The sequence below is a fragment of the Ambystoma mexicanum genome, chromosome 7p (genome assembly GCF_040938575.1).
Source record: "Ambystoma mexicanum isolate Mex_15411 chromosome 7p, UKY_AmexF1_1, whole genome shotgun sequence".
In the NCBI taxonomy this organism is placed as follows: domain Eukaryota; kingdom Metazoa; phylum Chordata; class Amphibia; order Caudata; family Ambystomatidae; genus Ambystoma; species Ambystoma mexicanum.
In genome coordinates, this window is record NC_090939.1 from 110,849,951 (window position 1) to 110,871,038 (window position 21,088).

At 44.1% G+C, this 21,088-nt stretch overlaps 1 protein-coding gene across 4 annotated transcripts in view; it reads right to left on the reverse strand.

The window, feature by feature from the left end:
- ZBTB20 (zinc finger and BTB domain containing 20) overlaps window positions 1–21,088 on the reverse strand; it is a 3,989,371-nt gene that overhangs the window by 52,249 nt on the left and 3,916,034 nt on the right. The gene's annotated exons all lie outside the window — the stretch shown is intronic.

The window sequence follows — 21,088 nt, forward strand, 5'->3', positions numbered from 1 at the left end:
GAGTCACAGCCCAAAACATCTGAAGAGCCGTTGCTTGCAGACCCCTGCGTTAGAAGATCCAGCCAGGGCAGTTCCTATTTACACTACTGTGCTATTCAGTTTAACCCCCGCCCCCCCACACCGAAATTGACATATAATGATGCAATGAATATTAGACACTCCTTCATGATTTCCCACTTCAAGAACTGCTTGCACCACTGTGTTCACTCACTGAAAACTACAAACATGCCACTCTGCTCCCTTTTCTTTGAAATGGACAGGGAAAAGGGGGAATCTTCGGGAAATGCACATTTTGCAGCAATAATGTGGCTTCTGCAATCCCCCCATCAGAAATGAGATACATTTGAGCATGTGATCCTTTCACAAAGTCCCTATAAAGCTGGGTACTATGGAGAGCCAATAATCTAATGAGAAACTGTAAATCATAGTAAGCCTCCAGCTCGGCATACCACGTAACCATGCAACATAGGTGAAGAAAAGCAACATGGATCCTTGAAACCTCCTCCTAACTCAGCTTCGTGAGGTCACAGGTCAACTGGTTCAACAAAATGTAAAACATTGGTACGATTTCCAAATTGCTCCAGATGAACACTTTGAAGATTAAGTTGGGTGCTACCGAAGAAGACGTTGTACTTATCTCTGGAAGACGTAACATTAAACCTTTGGAGCAAACAGCCATGAGGTACAATGTAGGCCTCTCCTACTGATGTGACCAGATGATAAAAAAGCTTCTCGACCAGAGCTTTGCTCCCATGAAGCTAGCAAAGCGCTTTAATCATGACACTCTAAATTTCCTTTTACAGTAAACTGCAACAGAAGTAAAGTGGGATATCTTAAAACCGACAAAGTGTTTGGGGAGGTCTTGGTTACACTCCATCACTATCTTCTTTAGGGATGAAACGTAAGAACTTTCCATGGTTGGAAATAGAAGATTCCTCCCTTAGTCCTGAGCCACATTTCATTCATCTGACCACACCGAAGCAGCACCCGCAGCGGATCGTATAGCAATAACTGAATCAAGTTGACCACCAAAACATCCAATAGCCCTGGTACAAGGGTCCCCGCTAAATTGACCACAAGGCCTTGCTTAAAGATTGAGAGGTAAAATGCATGAACATCATAATATCTGGCGGTCTGGTACCGCCCTCTCCAACCTCCTTCATCCCTTTTGAGCAAATCTCTGTATCCAGCACTATGGCTGCTACCAGCTTTGGATGTGGGCTTTTGGGCTGGAATATATACAGTATCCATAGCAATTTAGATTCCCCCAGAGGTCACCTGATTTTTCACCGTCACATGCCCTTGAGACGGTTGTTCGTGAAAATAATTGTAATAAAGACAATAACACATCTTTATGGAGCTGTTCAAGCTGGATTTCTTTGACTTCCATGCACTATAATAGTAGGTGTCTTCCGGATGAAATTTGAACCGGGAATTGTAGGATACACACAATATGCATGTTGCTGATTAACAATACACTGCACAGGTAACGCTATTACAGGAGATTTAAAGCTGAATTTGGTTAATTTTAAGCCTCTCTTTTTATTATATTATATATCAGGGTTTCTGCGTCTTGTGATTTGATCAATAGACTTAACATTGCAACCTTTTGCTTATAATTGGAACAAATATAGAGAATAAAGTTTATGAAAATCATGCCGCCTTGTCAGCCTCCTGATTCTGGCCTACCACAGTGGTCTCTCACCTGTGGAGGCCTCTGTATAAGGCCTGAAAGAGCCCATGATGAAACCACATGTCACAGATGGCGTCAATGACTCCCAGACTTTGAAAGATGTTTCAAGGGTTTTTATTTTCAAGATGTTAAACAATTCTGGTTGCTGTTCTGGTCAGGACTTAGGTAGAGTCTAATAGGCTAACAGGCTTCCCTCTTTCTTATCTTCTGTGCACACCCTAACCCCGGCATCCCTAACCTCAGAACTTCCAGCTAGCAATCAGTAACACCTACTGGCTAAATCTCACTGAAATTGAGGACTACCTTAAACTTAAGCCAGCCAAGATAGATTTTTTTCCTCATCGGTTCCCCCGCTAAACAACAACTCGGATTCAAGAAAACCCTTAGGCTTCACCATTCACGGCACCCTGTACTTCCAGAAAGACCAAGCCAAGAAGGCCCAAACAGCCTGCCTCCAAATCTCCACCCTTCGCAAAATCAAACCCTTCCTCCCACTGCAGGACCTCAGGACCGTAGCGCAGACATTTGTGGTCTCGCACATCGATGGGGGGAATGCCATTTGGCTACCCAAAAAGCAGTCCAACACACTGCAGAAAGTCTTGTTAGAGGTGCACAGAAATTTGACAGAATCAACCACTTCCTACACAAACTACATTAGGTTCCTCTGCAGGCCATGATATTGTTCAAGACTGCATGTATCATCTACAAAGCAGTCACGAGTAGCAGAGCAGTGTACTTGGTGGCTAAGCTCCACAAATCTGGTGGCACATGCTCCGAGCACAGCAAATCAATTATCTGGCCTGATCATAGCTAGTCTGCAAAGAGAGGCCCCGCAAACAGTCCTTCTCTTGTCACGCACTCACACTCTGGAACTCTATCCCATTATCGACTTGGAATTCGCCCACAATGCACCAATTTCACAAATCTCTCAAAACATGGCTTTTTCAACAGCACCCAGCAGTGGGCTAATACCAATGGATGCGCAGAACGCAACTCACAGTACTGGCCTTCTGTTAAAAGATGCAAGGCCAAACACTGGCTAACCAAACCTTGTACAGCGCTCTGCTGCTCTAAGCTATGTCCGCGCTTTAAACAATAAAATAAAAAATAAAATAAAATAATCAATTTCCCACCATTATATTGTGTTATATGCACAATGAGGGGGGAAGGTTTGTTGATAGAGCACATTAAGAATTGAAGAAAACAAAGTCATCTTTCATTTCTATACTGTGGCAGACATTTTTGTTTTGGATTGTAGAAAAAAGACCTTCTATTGTTACCCTCAGCGGCTAGCTAAAATTCAGGCGCCGCCAAGTCTGTATATTTAATGCAACATTGTCCCCGCACAGGCCACTTAACAGAACGCTGCTCCGGCAATCCTACTACAGGAGATTTAAAACTGAATTCAGTTCAGATGTGCAGCGGTTGTGTGCTGCGGACGTGCCAGCGGTGCACCAAAGTCAAGCCCATCTGCACCGTCCTGCAACAAGGTTGGGAAAGGATGCTCATCTGCAAAGCAACAGATTGCAGAGAATTTGCTTTTCCTCTTCTGAATTAAGTATCTTATGCAACAGCACTGAAGCTGTCCATTTGAGTATTATTAACCTTCACTCAAAAGTAAATCTCGATATCCCTTCCTCAGCATTACAACTTCCCAAAAGTGTTCTTCAAATATTGCTCTTAATTTAGCCTTAAAGTTGAAACATAGACATGATACACAAGATTTCATGGTAGAACAGGACGTCACGGTTAGAAATTGCTGGGCACTGGAAGGTATTCGGTTCCTGCTTGTAGCCTCGCATGACCTGGTTGGCTTCACACCAACAGCTGCCATGATCTATTTTTGATTGCCCAGGCCAATTGTGCCATAGAAATATACATATGTGACAATAATTCAGGGTTTTTGGGAATGTGCCTAAAAGAGCACTAGGATAAATCTAGAAGATATTAAAGCCATTTTTGGTCATATATAATGGACAAAGGTTTATAGGCTGCCTTTTAAGTTGAAGTTAAATTTGAAACTCGCTAGCTCCTCGTTCCTCAGAGGTCGCTCCTGCTTGATTGGTAACGCTGGATACTGAGGAGCTACTTTGAGCTCCTGTTCAACAAAGCATTATTTTGACCCCGGTGACAGTGATGTCTGTTATCACCAAATCTTGATGGACAAATAATTGACTATCAAATAAACAGGGTTTGGTTCCACCAGATTACTATCTTGTTATAGTTAATAGTTGATGCATTGGCCATGGAGGCGGGCAAACAGTCCTTTTCTTCTCATCCATCTCTTTGACTATACTGACTTGCAAACCCCTGCCAACATGGGAAACTATCCTGCTTAGACGTTTGCAGGAATAATCGCCTTAAAGGGTATTATGTGCCCGTTCCCGTCATCTAACAGACGTAGCTTCTGATTTGAGATCAACTTCTACAAATCTAATAGGGGGGTTCAATATTAAAATTGCAGATACTAACTGGGCTATGACTACATATCTCTTGCTTAAGATCAATGGTTTGAACCTGTCTGAGATGATCAATGGTCCTATACATCTAGCTGGCCACACTCTGGATCTTGTTCTTTGTACCGAGAATGCCATTACATTTTCTCCACCACATCCACATATGTGGTCTGATCATTTGGAGGTGATGTTTTCATGGAATCCCTACTCCCACCAAAATGACTAAGAGAATTAAAGTCCTTCTGCCTGTACCCAGAGATGATGTGAACTCTGTGTTCCCTCTATTAATGGAACCTTTCAAATCTACTCTCAATGTTGTCTTTCAAACTGTATGAGCCAAAATAATCCCAATGCTTACTGAGAAGGGGTGACCTACAACCCAACTAGTCAAAACAGCAGAAAAAACACTAAACGAAAAAAATGCACATACACAATTGCCCATCTGAGAAACTAAAACTGCTGCAATTTGCCTTGTCTTATAAAAATCAAATTTTGAAGGACAACAAATGATATTATAAATTTCGTGCCCCTAAAGCACTAATATAGAACATTACTGGATCTTTTGAAAAGTGCAGGAGTGTTGACAATTTTTTGAATGGACACTGAAAAAAAATGCATGAGGAAATAGAGTATAAAAGATCATCCTACATCACTCCCAGTGATTCTGAGGCTGAATATGTTTTCACCAATGGCCCTTGAATGGCACTTTAGCTTCATCTGTGCCACGCCCAAAGAATGTCAAAGACCTAGCATCCGTTTCTCCCTTGGTGGACACAATTAGATTGATTCTTAATCTTTCAATGAATTCTAGAACTGAACCAGAGTTGCTCAAACTTTCCTTTGTTACGACTCTTTTAAAATAACCATAGGCGGGTCTTGCTAATCCTGTCAATATAGACGTCTTTCAAATATTCCTTACATGGCCAAAATGATTGAGAGTACAGTAATTAAGCAACTACAATACATGTGGATTTCTTAGAACTCTTAAATGTTGCAAAATGAGGCTTTTGTCCCCTGTTTGGGACACAATCAGTGTGTGGGGTGCATTGAAAGGCCCCAAACAGAAGTCCCTTTCACATGAATAGCAGGCATTTAAACACTGCAACCAAAAACGGCCTGGCTTTTGCTTTCCCTGTCACATGAATGGCAGACATTTAAACATTGCAACAAAAAAACGGCCTGGCTTTTTCTTTTGTTTCATGTAAAGTTTGAGAGCCATGTGGAAAGGGCCCTACCTATCATTAACAAGTGACCAGAAGCAGTGTAATTCACCCAAGAAGGAGGACTCAAAGAATCCTGTGACATGGAAACAGGATTTTTAAACATTAAAAGCAAAAACGGCCTGCACACGTGTTTGCAAATAAAAATGAATTTTAAAAGCCACAATGGGAAAATATATCACCGCTCACAGAAAAATGTCAGGAAAGCAAAACATGATGCGTGGGGTGACCCACAGCAAATGTGTATTATGTTTCATCCAGAAAACTCCAGTAACATGTGAAGACACACTTACTTTAGGAAAAACCTGCTCTGGCTGGGGTCAAAACTTCACAATGATAAGCCCCACTTGCAGCCCTGGACATCACATCTTCCAGCTAATGACGCCCTGCAATAGAATCTGCTGCTGAAGGTGTTGAGAGCCCATTGTTCCCCAGACTGGGTGGTCCAGAAGGCAGTTAAAGCAGGGACTTCAATGAAAGGTCATCCCTGGCTGAAGCATGACAAAAAGGTGTGAGTCCTTGTTGCACCCACTTCAAAAGAGCCCCCACTAACTTCAAAGAGACTCAAAACAAACTCTGATCACAGGCGAGCCCAGGGAGACAGATAGCTGTTGGGGATTAAGCCACCCTCCCATTTGCTGAACAGACACTCCCAATTAATTTAAAAAAATAGTTTTGTTTTAGGCATTTTGCGAAGCAATCAGACTGAGGATTGATTTCATTTTTATGCCATTTCTCATGTAATTTCCAGGCGGTTTTGAGGGTATAAAATGCACCTACCTGTGACTCTGGGAACTGTAATGGGCAGTTTAACTAGGTTTCAGGCTGATCTTAACTTGTGTCAATTGTGAGAGTTGGTGAAAAGATGGAAAATGAAATTAAGAATATGCTTGATAACTTACATATTCATATCTCCTGTACATTTTATGAAAATGACAAAAATGTGACGCATGGCCATGCTACATCGTACGGATTTGACCGTCGGCTTCTCTAATTCCCCATGATCAGCTGAAACAGAATATATGTTTCATATGGCAGTTGCTAGTACAATTATGAAGGTATGATACATAACTAGTTTTTGTCAAAAAGTTGAAAGGAGAACAAAGGATGGTGATAAAGGGGAAAAGACAGATGGTGCTCCAAAATCCCTAAACCAATCCGGACGGGGGGCAGAGAGAGAGAGGATAACAGTCCAATCCTGGCATCATGGATTATTGAAGTGTACTTCCCATGAATTGTAAAATTAGTGATGTCATTTCTGCTATATAATGGGGACTGTACTAGGACTCAGGACAGAAACACAAAAACCGGGAAGACAGAAAAGGAGGAGGGAGAGAAGGCTGCTGCACCTTACCATCTTTGAGACTGAACTGACCAGACCCCTGGCTATCTTTCCAGAGTGTCCTGAGATCCAGCTGGCTTTCCTGAAACTTAGACAAAGGTTTGCTATGTAATTAGGAATCACCCCGGCCCTAAATAGCATAAGCCCTTCTTTTTTTGTAGCAGTGCACCCAATATTTCCCCATTGAAAACCCCAAATTGACAGTGTAGTTCAGCCATTTCCACACAGAAGAATCTCTTGTTGCCTGTGTATGTTAGCATATCCCCACTGAAAAAACTCTCATTTGACTGTGTTAATTCTTAGTATTTGTGTAAGTAAATTAATTAATTCCCCCATTGGATTACACAGGATCGGGATTGTTGGCATTCGAAACCAACAATCTTTTTCCCAGTGTTGTTAATTGTTATAGTCATTAAAGTGTTGCTCAAGAGAATTAATCCCCTTGTGAGCTGAAACCTGAATTTGTCCCTGTGTCCAAATTATGCCCTGCTAAGCGAATTTTCATTTGCCAGTGTCATTCCTATTTGCATCTGTTCTATTTAACCCAAAACCGTTGTTCCCATTGTGAGTAATCTCTTTGCCCAAAGTCTACCTGTTAGTTGCCCACTGTCATTTTCACTGAAGACCGTGGTTCCTATGTGCCTTTCTCATTGTTGAAAGTGTGCCTGTCATTTCCATCCCCAGTAGAATTAGTGTGATTTGTATTTTCATTTTTCACCTTTGAAAAGGCATTTTTCCTAGTGCATTCCCCTTCCACTATAATATTTTTATTTTCGTGGATTTTGAATTGCTTTTCCTTTGTTTTTCCTGGCTTAGAGCTTGCCTGTCATCTCCAGCAAAAATGTTTTTTCTAAAAATGTCACTTCACCTGTTTAAACCAGTTTTTCCTACTTTATATCTCTTTCCCTACTGTACCCTGATCACGGATTTTGAATTGCATTCCCTTTTATTTTTTTGATTTTCCCCATGTTTTACCTATATTAAAATTGAATTTCCTATGTGTGCTAGCTAGTCTGTTTTGAAGCCCTATTTGTCTTCTAGTGTAAGCAGCATGAAGCTCCTTGTGTGCTGCCCCATAGCAGTAGTTTTACTGGTTCCCCATCTTGTGTCTGTGGGCACCACCCCAAAACCTATTTGTTCATTGTGTTCTTACCCCTACCACTGCCTTCATTCAAAGGGATTATATCCAATTGTTGTCTGGGGGGTGGAGTGTCAGGGCGGAGTGCTTAACCTTCCTGCAATCATTGAGTGAAATTGTTTTGTACTGCTTTTCATAAAACAAAATAGAAGTAGCATCACAGCATCTTTTAACCTGGTTACTAGAATTCTGTGCATTTGTGTTGCCACCACATTAGTGGCTGCTGTCGTCTATTTGTTATGATTTGATATTAAAATAATAGTTTATCGTGACAAGGGGTGTTGGTGGAGGTTGGGTGCGAGACGGGTTGAAGGTCTACTGAAAAAGAATCCATAGTATACTAAAAATAATAAAAGCTATTTATTGTGCGTCACATTCATTGTCGGGGAAGGAGTTCCCGGGCTGGCGTGTGCAGTGTAATAAACCGTGACAAATGGTCACTGCTATTTTAGATGAACTACAAAGAGAAGTATATATTATCCCCAAAAACACTGAACATGGACAAAGGTACAAAATATAGCAAATTGACAACAGGAGATAAATTATTGAGGTAGAGAGAATAGATTAGTTTTGAGGGTAGCACAGAATAGAATAAGGAAAGAGTGGGTAGAGATCCAATAAACAGAGGGAAAGCGATCCAATGGTCTGGTGCAGGTAAAGAGAGAACAAAAATGGGATAGTGCAAAGGTAGGTTTAAGACTGGATACAGAAAAAAGTGTTTGAGAGCATAACGAGCGAGCAGGAATGCAGAAATAAAAGTCGAGAGGTAAGGGGGAGCCAAACTCTGAATGCATTTGAAAATAATACAGAGAAAATGAAAGAGCAGACAGGATTTGTTAGGATGCCAGCAAATGGATTGACGAGTAGTGGAAATAGAAGTACAAGATGAAAGGCAAAAAAAAGTAACGACAGCTCAGCTGAAGATGGAACGTAAGGGAGAAAGTTGATAGGCCAATTAGTAAAGCGGAAACAATAGGCAACAAGTTAAAAAAAACAGCAAAGAAATAAGACATTTTCTTGCTTGAAAGGAAAGAAATGGACAATATTTCTGAATATTATATTGCTGAACCTAGCAAGAACAAGAGTAATTAGAGAAATGATCGGTATTAGGTCAAAAGACCTTTTAAAAAAAAGCAATATAAAAAAAGATGATTTAGAAAGACTGCTCTGTGACCGCACAGAGAGGTCTTTCTAAATCAAACTGTCAGCTCCTGCGACACACACAAGTGTGCGCAGGGGCTGATAGGCACGCCAGGACCCGGAAACAGCCACAAGGGAGAATGGGTACGTTCATATGGTTTTGTGTGTTTTTGTGTGTGTAATGGTAGGGGAGGGCAGGGGAGGGATGCTGCAGGGGCTGAGGGAGGGGGGTTCTGGGATGAAACCCCCTGATTTTTAGCAAATGGGGCAGGAGAGGGTGGGGGGTGGAGGTGAATAAATTTCCTTTTTTTTAAAACCTTTGTGGGCCACCTAAAATCAGCCAAAAATAATCGGTCGTTTGGTTAGGCAACTTCAAAAAAATTACATAGAATCAAATGATCAGCATATGAGAGGGAGTAGCCAAGAATTAAAAATGACTGCCAGACACCGGGCGGACTATGGGAAAGAAACGATGGAAACGGGAAAGGTGATGGAGGATGGCGAAAGAGCCGAAGAAGTGTACAGAAGAGGAAAAAGTCACATTTCTGTTTAAGTGGAGAACATGGAAATGCATCCAGTATTGTATGACCAGCAGACCCACACTGAGGGTAGAATGGAGAGATTCAGAAAACAAGGGAAAGAAAGCAAACAACAGGCAGTTGCTGGCATGGACGTGGCGGGAGAGACCAAGGAATTAACAATAGAAGCAAGAGGGAAAGTGAAATATATGAGGATCAAATGCCGAAACATGTGAAAAAAACATAGCGACAGGCTGAGGAGAGTTTGCTAGCCCATAAAAAAGAGAAAGAACGAGCTGACAGGTATAATTGAAACCATTTAAGAACAAAGCCAGAAGAGCCTCGGGAGACGAGAGTAGCAGAATTAAGGGGTGGCCAGTGGTATTAGACGCTGCTAACAAATGAACTAGAATCAGTATAGAATAGAGTTTGGAATCTTGAGCAGAGAGAATGGAGTTGGTAACAGAAGGAAGAGCAGTTTCTTTGGAGTGAAGTTGATGAAAACCAGATTGAAATTCAGAAGGAAGAGTGTGATTGTCAAGACAGAGGCATGAGTACAGGCTGCAGGATTCTAGGTACATAAGGAAGAAGTGAAACTGGGCAGCGATTGGCCAGAATGGAAGGAACAAGAGAGGACTTCTTTAAGACAGGTCCGATGACAGCATGTGCAATATCACTGTGGAATATTGAGGTACAAAGAGAAATAAGAGTGGTAAAGAAGGGGACAAGATGAGGCAAGACTTTCGGAATAATAGAAGGAACATAATCAAAGGTAGAAGCAGTAGAATGAGCATGATAGATAATGGTGCAGTGTCTGCATCAGCAAGGAGAGAAAAGGAAGCAAGGGTAGAAGAGACTGGTAGTGACTGATAAGGCACGGCCTCACTAGAAACAGCAGAAGGGGGAACAGAAGAGTGCAGGTTAGATATCTTGTCAGTAAAGAAGAGAGGAAAATTGGTGGGGAAAGAGACTATGACAAAGAAGGATCAGGAGAAGGAGAAGAGGGAACACAATTCAAGAGATGAAAGAGAAACAAGGGTGAGGTGATAGAGAAAGAATAAGGTCAGCATAGTATTGATTTTTTTCACAGTAAGCAAGGTGGAATCATAAGTACCATTTCGGGAAACAAGTAGATTAATGTTGGATGCTGCAAAGAGGAGTAAAAAGGGATAAGATATCAGAGTTGTCGAGGTCTTTGAGAAAGAAGAAAAGGCTCGGCAGGATAGAGAAGATCAAGAGCGGATAGTAAACCAGAATTAAGAGAAGACACAGCTGAGTCAAGTGAGAGACAGGAGAACTCGGGGAGAGATCGGAGAGTATTCGATAGAGGGTTAATAGAGTTGGAAATACCAGAAGATCAAAGATTGTGACAAGAAAATGTAGAAGATTATCAGGGAAGATTGTGGGGGCAGGAAGGAAAGAAAGAAAATAAACGAAGTGAATGGTCTGAAGAAAAAAAGGGAGTAGCAGAAATAGAGGAATCAATCGGATGTGAAGGTAATACTAATTACAGAGAAGAGCCCAAAGTATGAGGGGGTACCGTATTGTGTAAGGTGATAAGAATGGAGCATTGGGAGAAAGGGAGAAGAACCATGAATGGTAGAGAGATGAAGACTTAAGTCACCAAGGAGGAAGAATGGCTAATCAAGAGGAAGAAAATAAGAGAGAGTCAAGATCAGCTGCCTTTGACACCATCAGACATTCAACTCTCCTATTCCTAAAAAATACTTTAGAAGTGGTTTAGCTTCTTGCTGTCACGTAGTCCAAATCCACAATCGTTGGATGTTTCCTATATTGTGAGGTCTCACAGGGCTCCACATTGTTTGTTGTTTAATATTTACCTATCACCCCACTGATCAATCTAACACAATTCTTCAAGATAAATATGTTAAACTATGCGGACAATACTCTGCTTACCTTCAGCCTAAAACCTGGTGCTATGCTTAAAACACAGGCAGCTGGAGTTGTGAGCACCACCAGAAAATAACTCCTCGAAGTCAGAGGGTTAGTTGGTAGGTAATCATACACACCTGTGATCTGCAAAGCTTTGGTCATAGAATCGATTGGGTTCTTGCCCTGAGCCAGCGGGAATAGTAAAGAACATAGAGGTCTTTTTCAATGATAAACTAATCATGGCCACTCAGAGGGCTAATGTAGCTCAGAAAACCTTCTACAATCTGAAATTACTGAAGAGGATATTTCCTTTTCTGAACTATCCAGGCAATCTCAAGCAGTAACCACCATAGTTGTGTCACACCTGGATTATTCTAACAGCATCTTCCTTGACCTACCAAAATATCTGACTTACAGACTTCAACGAGCCAAGAAGGTTGCAGTGCAAATTATAGAAAGGCTAAAAAAGACAGCCGTTGATCTTTACTATGGTTGCTGACTGCAAAAAGAGTAGAGTTCCAGAGCCTGTGCAAATCTATGGAACACCCTTCCCAAAGAGATGAAGAGAATCAAAGACTACACAGCCTTTTATAAAAATTGAAGGCTCAACTTTTCCTGTGATCAGCCCATGTTACTATCGTTCAATATGCAGTATTTCTTTAGCGCCAAGAAGCCAATTCAGAAGGGGAAGTAACACGCTTTACTGGAGATGTTAACATAACATAGCATAACAGAGGAAGTACACAGGTCAAAAAGTCGATTGGTTTAAGATTTCTACATAATACAATAGTATTCAAATAACACAACATTAGTGGTATCTTTGCCTTGAAAAAGCCAGTAGGGACGAAATATGCTGGCATCATTTATATGAATGAAAATACAAGATAAATCTTAAAGGTATTACCTACATGAATGAAAAGTATAATACATTAATGTAAAATCATATTTGTGGCTATGTAACACCTTATTGATATGGCCTCGCTTGAAGTGTATCTAGCACAGTACATATGTATTTATTGTTGACTTAATCCTGGAGTAGATCTAATGTTCTTAATGCCATGCCGCAGAGAGGCAAACACTGTGAGCATCCACTAAAGGGATAAGAACATGAGCAGGAGACATAGAGAAGGATAAAGTGACAGCAATTGAGAGAAAGAAATAGGGATAGAGAGAGCAAGGCAAACACCAGCACAACATTTTCAGAGTATGGGAAAGAACGAGAGGGAGAGGAAGAGCAAGTGTATGTGGGAGAGAAAGATATAGGGCAAGAGAGAAACAAGCGATCAAATAAATGTCCTGAAGGACCATCACCTCCTGGGACTATAGACACTGAGCCTGTAACCCTTTTCCATTACCATGTTGTGTCTCTGTATCCTTCAAAACATACATACATTTCTGCTGGCAAAGGAAGGATTTCCTAAGTTTACAAACACATATTGAAGCTTGCTTCAGGAGAATGCAGCAAAGCAGGGCCAATTCTAGGTGATGGCAAAACTAGGTTACCACCTAGCACTGCATCAGAATAGGCGTGCTGCATTGATCGTACAAGCAGATAATGTGACCACTGTGATCAATCCCAGGGTATTGACACTGTTTCCATGGGGGAAGCCCCTTCACATGGGGCTATGGAGGTGAGGCTGCTACCCAATAGTCCCTTTAGGGGTGGTACTCAGCGGGTGGATCTTATGGCAAGGGAAACCCTTTGTGGGACCAGTGACGATGGTCCTGGGAGAATGCGGTATTCACCTACTCCTTTGGTGTGCCCACTCTCCTTGAACCCCACTCAGTCCCCTCTGATCCCCCATATCTCTATGTGTTATGGTAGAGTACAGGGTTTCATTAACCATACAGGGACGAGGAAGAGTGAGACTTACCCAGGCTTAATAGAAAATACTACTGAGACGAAGAAGATGGAACAAGAAGGCAAAATCCCACCGTGGAAACAACACACACAGTATAGCTTTCAAGAGGCAACTTCAATCAAGCAAAGGGAAGAAGGAGTGAATGCAGTGTTGAGCCAGACCTGTAGGAGCGAGGATCTGATGCCAGATCTGTGGCAGGGGACTCGTAGGCTGGAAGCTAGGATGCGGAGAGATGTGACTTTCCAAGAGGTCCAAGCAAGACGGACATGACCAGTGGCGGGGAGAAGAGAAGCCTGACTGGTAAAAGCAAAATGAGAATGCGAGCAGCCAGAGACATGAGAGAGAGAGTCTGGAGCTGTGGTGCTGCGAGAGACCGAACGCTGAGTGCTGCAGCAGCACAAAATCTGTGCTCCACCTCCAGAAGAGACCGGTGACCACACCGAGACTGCCCAAAGGTAGGGAAAGGGTTGGACCGGTTCTTGTGGCACTGAGGGAGCTGATTGAGTTGGAGAGGCATGTAAATACATCCAAAGAGGAAAAGGGGATAACAGAGGAATCATACAATTTGATACGAACTTTGTAAATCAGATAAATACATCCCAAAGAGCAAAAGGGGGACTTTTGCTTGGCCCAGGAGGGCCTTCGTACATTGGCCACGCCCCCCCCACTACTAACGCCTGGATCTACAAGCCCGCCGGGTGAAGCCCGCGGGGAAAGGGCGCGGGGTGTTTGCGTCCCGCAGGGGGACTTTTGCTTGGCCCAGGAGGGCCTTCGTACATTGGCCACGCCCCCCCCACTACTAACGCCTGGATCTACAAGCCCGCCGGGTGAAGCCCGCGGGGAAAGGGCGCGGGGTGTTTGCGTCCCGCAGGGGGACTTTTGCTTGGCCCAGGAGGGCCTTCGTACATTGGCCACGCCCCCCCCACTATTAACGCCTGGATCTACAAGCCCGCCGGGTGAAGCCCGCGGGGAAAGGGCGCGGGGTGTTTGCGTCCCGCAGGGGGACTTTTGCTTGGCCCAGGAGGGCCTTCGTACATTGGCCACGCCCCCCCACTACTAACGCCTGGATCTACAAGCCCGCCGGGTGAAGCCCGCGGGGAAAGGGCGCGGGGTGTTTGCGTCCCGCAGGGGTGTTCGCGGAACGCCGAGGGGGAGCGTTGTACTCCTGGTTTGCCCGCAGAGATGTCACTTCAACACTGATTAGAGGGAGGTTGGAGTTTGAAGCCGCTGCTCACCGCATGGAAGTTGATGCCATCTGCTGTTTGTCAAGGAGGTAATCTAGGTGACATTATTTTGCCCTATTCCTGAGTCTATTCTCTGGGTCCTTATGCCGGACCACCATGCTCATGCCACCGGGGGGATCCCAGCCCCTGTACCCCCTATGTTTTTTGGACCTGAGCTTGGCCCGGGTCCCCCTCCCGGCGCCAAGAGGAAAATCAGACTGCTAAAGAGGAATCGGACAGCGGGTCCCTTAGCTGCCTTGACAACACATTGTGCACCAGGAACCACCCATGAGGCCACAGCACCCGCAAATCTTGGGGATACCCACTTTCTGCTCAATAAGATCCGTCATCTCCTGGATAGTCCAGGGGTAGAGCCCTTCCCCTTACCGGCACAGAGTCTGGTTGCCTCACCCTCTGGGCCCCGGCTGGACTCTCCCATTTCATCTGTTTTGGCTGCGGGGGACAGACTGTCACTACCGGCCCAAACTGCCCAAAGGGGCATATCCTCCTCAAGCTCCCACAATAGTTCGTGGAGCGATATACTCTCATCTACAAGTTTAGAGGGTAGCTCCCCCCTTGGTGTGTCCCCTTCTCGGTCGGTCAAGGACATTATCCAAAACAATACATCTGCTGGGAGTACCCATGAGCCCAAATTGACCTCTGACCTATCTACAGAGGAAGCGCCCTTGCATAGAGGGTGTGGGTGTACCCAGGTATTGATGGAACTGGCCATCATCAAGGATCTGTTATACGCTTTGCTAGAGGCTCAAAGGAAAGGAGTTGGAACTGTTCAAGTGGAGGAGCCCATGATCAACACCCCAGCTGACGAAGGGCATAGGTGCCCACCCCTGGAAAGTCCCTCAGACTGTTTACCTGCAGAGGTCCCTCTGGTTTTGTCCACCCCCAACGGGACTGCCGTGGACCCATTACAGGCACAGGCCTCTGCCCTCATGGTCTCCGACTGTACCGAACCCAAAGCCCAGAGTCCATGGAAGTCGGGAGATCAATCTAAGTTGCTGGAATCAGGAAACCCCAATCATACAACAGTCTTTCTTCAGGGGGTGCCCAAACTGGCACCAGATAAGCGAGAGCCAAGGGACGCTTTACTCAACAAATGCCTATTCTGGCTAAATACTACTGGAGGCTGCCCGTTTGTACGTAGAGAGGCTCTGGCGGGGTGTAGCAGAATTACCAGCATGGGCAAAAACTCTCTGGACAGCATCAAATTGACTTTTTGGGACCATAGTCTAGCACACAGGGTTTGGGAAGGTGGTGGTCGGGCTGGCAAGTCATCGAAGAGTGGGATTTCAATCAGTATGCCCCCTTTCCTCAACCCTGTCACCCCTGTCAGATCTGCCATAGTAAAGCCTGGGGTCTTTCCTAGTAACAGCCTCCTTTCAGGTGCTAATTTGACTGCCTTAGGCCCAAGGCGCCATGGGTGTTGGAGGAGGCATGGGGATGGTGGGACTTGATTTTTGGGCCTAAGATCTGTTTATGGTTCCCACTGGTGGGGGTGGATTGCTCGCACTGCCCTGTAGTCTTCTCTGTGGTTGATTTTATATAATTCTGTATAAGAACCGTATTCTTATCTTTAGAAATGTTTTTGTAGAATGTACTTTGATGGTCATTTTTTTTTGGCCGAATAAAGTTGTTTGACTTGGATAATACAGGAATTATATAAATTGCTGCGAACCATGGGAATAAACCTAGGTGGGACAGTACCTGGCAGGAGAGTACACCAGGTCTGTCCTAGTGGACAATATGTGAAGGGGGGGCAGGAATCCCACAACAAAGGAAGAACAGGTTCTGGGAACCATATGAAAGCAGGGAAGTCCTGCCACTGTGCATCAGGGTTTGGGGCCCATATAAAAATGGGCAAGGCCCATGAGCAAAGTATATAAGAGTCAAAGACCCACATCGGTGTGAAGATACCTATAACCAGTGGTCTAGAGCCCAGAAGAAGTCGGGGAGACCCCAAGAAAGTATTAAAATAGAAAGACACAACAGAGCAAACGCTTTGCAAAGCAAAATTTGGTAATCAAGTCTAGTAGGATAGTGACCCAGACTTGCCACCCCAGTGGCAATTGCAGTAGTAAGGAATTTGGTAAAGTCTACAGTCAGGTCCGGCAGGTTAGTGAACCAGGCCTGATAAAATACTGGAGAACTACATTTTGTTTTACAGACAAGAAGAAGAGTTTCCCTCCAGGCGATTGGGTAAAAATATGTTTTGTTTCACGGACAAAGGTTGTTCAAGGAAGAGGTTCGCTCCGGAAGATTGGGGAACTGTGTTTTGTTTATGAGTTAAGGGAAGGACCAAGGAAGATGGTCCCGCTAGAAGATTGGGGAATTCTGTTTTCTTTACGTTGGATTGTACATTCAAGAAGTGGACATTGAAACCGAATATTCTTTCACAAGAAATGAGCTTTGGAGTCTATAGCCAGAGTGAGAGAGCCCTCCTTCTGTATTAATGAGACACCCACTTTTCTTTAGTTAGTGTAAAGGTGTAAGGGACGGAAATAGGTTTAGACAGAGGACTGTGGCCATTTTACATTACGGACATCCTGACCGGGTGCTTAGTATGTTTGTTGAGGTAGGGCAACCCCTCATAGTAATAGGGCAAAATAGGCTTTCCTTTCGTTTGCTGTTATAAATTAATTCCTATAGCAACCAATATGCCACCTCTGTATCAGACTCATACTTCTGCACACTTACACCACCCACTGCCAAGAAAGGGCGCAGCAAGACAGGAACAATAATCCTGCCACCTGGTCTGCAGCAAGACATTCCGCGATCATAAGCAAAAACTAGAGAACTGCGCCTTGAGCTAGTTCTTGTACTATCCATCAAGACCAAAAGTGATGACTAAGCACACCCTTTCAGCTTATATCACACCCGACCACACCCCATTCAGCTAAATTCCACTCTACCCCATTCAAATCACACCACAGCCAACAATTGCAACACTGTGAAATTAGGCCACCCCCTAACAATGCCAACTTGGGGCAGCTAACCCTACTCCAGAACACTATTCTTGAGTGTCCATACAAGGTAACTATGATGGACTGGCTGGGGTGGGATGTGAGCCAGAAGGGTGTGATCAGTGTGGGGTCAACTGTTAAGGGAAGCATGGCCATCTGTCACTTGTTTTGTTGGATAGCATGGGCTTCCTCTCCTCGTGTTTCTTATGACTATCTCAGAGGATGGCACCCTCTAGTTATTGCTTAAAGCCAAAGAAAGTCTTAGCTGCAGGGTAGCTGGAAGTCTTTATCCCACACTATCCAACTTGACATCTTCATGCCCAATTCCTTGGCAATGGGCCTGCATGTAAATGAAATCTGGCACACTCTTTATGATGGTGTCGTACCTACGGTTTCCTTAATCTAGAACGGAGGAACCAGCTTAACGGTATCCGGCTGAAGCAATACCTATCATGGATTTGTAAGCCCATGGAATCTGACCTTTGCAAGCAGAACATTTTGCCTTGGAGAGAGTGCAGGAAGCAAAGGAGATTTACCATTGGTGGGAAGAGTATCATGGACATTGAAAGAGTGGGTGGCATATATGAACTGCTATGGTAAAGAGGACAAATAACTTCTAAACACCATCTCGATGTTTACTCATAGGAAAGCGGTCCAGACATGCCAGGTCCAGCCACACTCCTGAACCTGTACATACTCACTCCCACCAATCCCCTTCATTACATGCACCGTCATCCTATGCTCTTTCCTGCACCTTTCTCCCTCCTTATCCCACAGAGAGACCACAGCCACTCCTCCCTGCCTTGGAATCCTCAATCTTTTGCCAGCTCCAGTAAGACAGTTACCAATTGCTCTCCATGCAGTTACATGGATGGAGCGGTTCTATGAGGAAATGCTGGCATTAGCCGGCTGCTGACATACTCACTAGTGGCAGAATCAACCCTTTGTATTGTTTCCCAAGGGAGTACCTCCATTCTTCTCACCAGTCGCGCCACCTGTCTCTTCCTCCTTACCCCCAGAATGCAGCGTGTGGCAGAATGAAACCCTGTGTCAGTTTATATAGGGCAATATGTGCTTAACAAAGTCAGGCAGTCTGGCAATAGTACTCCGCTACTCTCAGAAGTAGCCCTGCTTCACCCCTCAATGCCCACAAGCCTTCAAAAAGTTCACATCACTTTAAACATAGCCCACAACACAGCCTCTATGCTCGTGATGGGACAATGAGAGGGTCTGTAGCTTATATGATTTACGATAGTAAAACCCACACGCTAACCGGCATCTCCAAGGTCGCTCATGGGAAAACAGCCCAAGCAACCTAGCACCACCAAATTCGTTACCCTTGCATCCTTACTTGCCTCCACAAATCTCAGTCGTTACTTGGGACTGTCATCTACTTTGTTCCCCATCTCACCTTCCCACCTATTCCTGTCTTATCCCACAGGCAGAAAAGTGCCCTTTTGGCTTCCTTAGAATCTCCATTTGGAGGCTGCTCCGGTGAAGCTAAAACATGTATCTATTGATGTCCCTGTAATTACAAATTAAATGTGTGATGGAAGGCAGGGGTGATTAGACCAAGTGCGCGTGGACGCACATGCACACACAGACACACACTAACACACACACGCACACAAACACAAATGCACGCACATATATACCCTGTCAGGAAACCTATGTAGGATGCACGGAAGACTACACCCAAATAGATTTTCTCAGAGTTCTTTATTTCTATACAGGTCCAACAGAATGGGCGAACAATAAACCAAAAGCAGTCTCTTTCGATGTGAGTGAGAGAACGTCTGAACTTCCCCAGTCTTGCTGTGCGTTTCCCAGGGGATCCTATACCCCTTCTGAACTTATTCTTCAATGGTGGGCCTTCTATCGGTCAGTTGATCTTCTATATCAGCTGTTGGTATAATTGCAGAACCTCTGTCTTTGTGAGGAAGCTCCAAAGGTTGTCATTGTTATTGATTGACTCTTCACCACTGGCCCAGAGGCCCTTCTTTCTCCAGTCTCACGGTCCCTTTAACACTGCTCGGACCACATCTCCTCTGTCCTCCTTGCCAGATTCTTGTTACTCCTTCAGGCTGGCTTGGGCCAAACCAGCCTCCAACATCAGACATCTTTATTAAATAAAAGGGGTTGGATGAAGGACTTTTGTCCCTATTCAAAAGAGTTTCCCTACCTAGGAAACTAAAACTAAAGATCAGTCTGTGTCTTGTCGTCAAAATTATACTAAACGTACTTGTGTTGAAAAGGTATCCGACCCTCACACTAGAAATTAACAATTAAAGGTGCGTGGTGAATGCTTCGGTTTTGATTGAATAAAAAGTGTACACAAATTCAAAGAAATTGAAAAATCCAACAAATAGTCTTTTCATCCAAGGTCTGGTTCCCTTCCTCTGGATTATTTCTGTTAGGACAGCGAGAGTGTCTTTAAGAATAAATGAAATGTCTCTTCCTTAATGAGTCTTATTTCAGGATGGCAAAATAAAGACATTTCAATGAGCTTTTTAAGAGTAGATTAAATTTCTCTTTCTTATTAAGTCTTTCTTCATGATGACAAAACGTGTCTTCTCTTCATTAATAAGGTTTGAAAATCCTGGTACACTCCCCTGCCAGGAATTCCTTCTCTGGGTCTTGCAGATCCTCTGGTATACTCTCCTGCCAGTTACCCTTTTCCAAAAGGACTGCCTGCCTGATGGTTTCTTGCACCAGGACTTCCTACAGTGTTCAGAAGGTTTTCTTCCCCTTCTGGGTCTCGCAGAACTCCTGGTGTACTCTCCTGCCAGGTATCGTTTCCCAAAAGGACTGACCGCCTGAGGATTCCTTTCACCAGGACTTTCTACAATATTCACTTTTCTTCTTGGTATAACACAGTTATTCTTCTTCACTGCTTACACCTTGGTAGCTTGTGACAATGCTTGTTCCAATCTACTCCAAAATGACTTCTCATATAAGGACACTTGTACAAATCCTGCGCTTCAACTTCTTGCTTAATGTTTACAATTTTACGCTTTAGCTTGTGACAATGCTTACTCCAATTCTCCCCAAATTTACCTCTCACATACGGGGACTTATATAAACTTTGCCTTTCAAAGTCCTCTTTAATGTTCATCTGCTGCGGATAACATTTATTCCAGCTTTCCTCGTATAGCTCTCTTTCACATGAGGATTTGAAAAAGTGATGTCTCTTCAATTTACTTGCTCAGTACTCAAAAGATACATTTTATTGGTCCATAGCCTGTCCAAACTGCCCGGGGTTCCCAGCACTTTTGGGCACACTCACTGGTGTTGATTGGTGTCTTCGGACCATACTACAGTGAACTGGCAACTCCTGGAGAGCTTGCCGGGCTTTGCTGACCCTTATTCGGCTCCAGTGTCTGCTACGCACTCATGTGCTGGTGAAAGTGAAGGGTTTTAACCAGGCCATGCTTACACCAGCCTTGCCATTGCACTCACAGCGGACCCTCTGCAGCGTCTGTGGCACCTATCCCCATCCTACATCTCTCTGGGTAGGTGAGCTTGCACCAGAGACTGGTAAGCCTCTGCTCCGTCCCACACAGTTCAACTCTTCACGTTTGCTGCCTGCACCGCTTCCCGCTCTGTTCGCCCTGCAGCTAGCTTC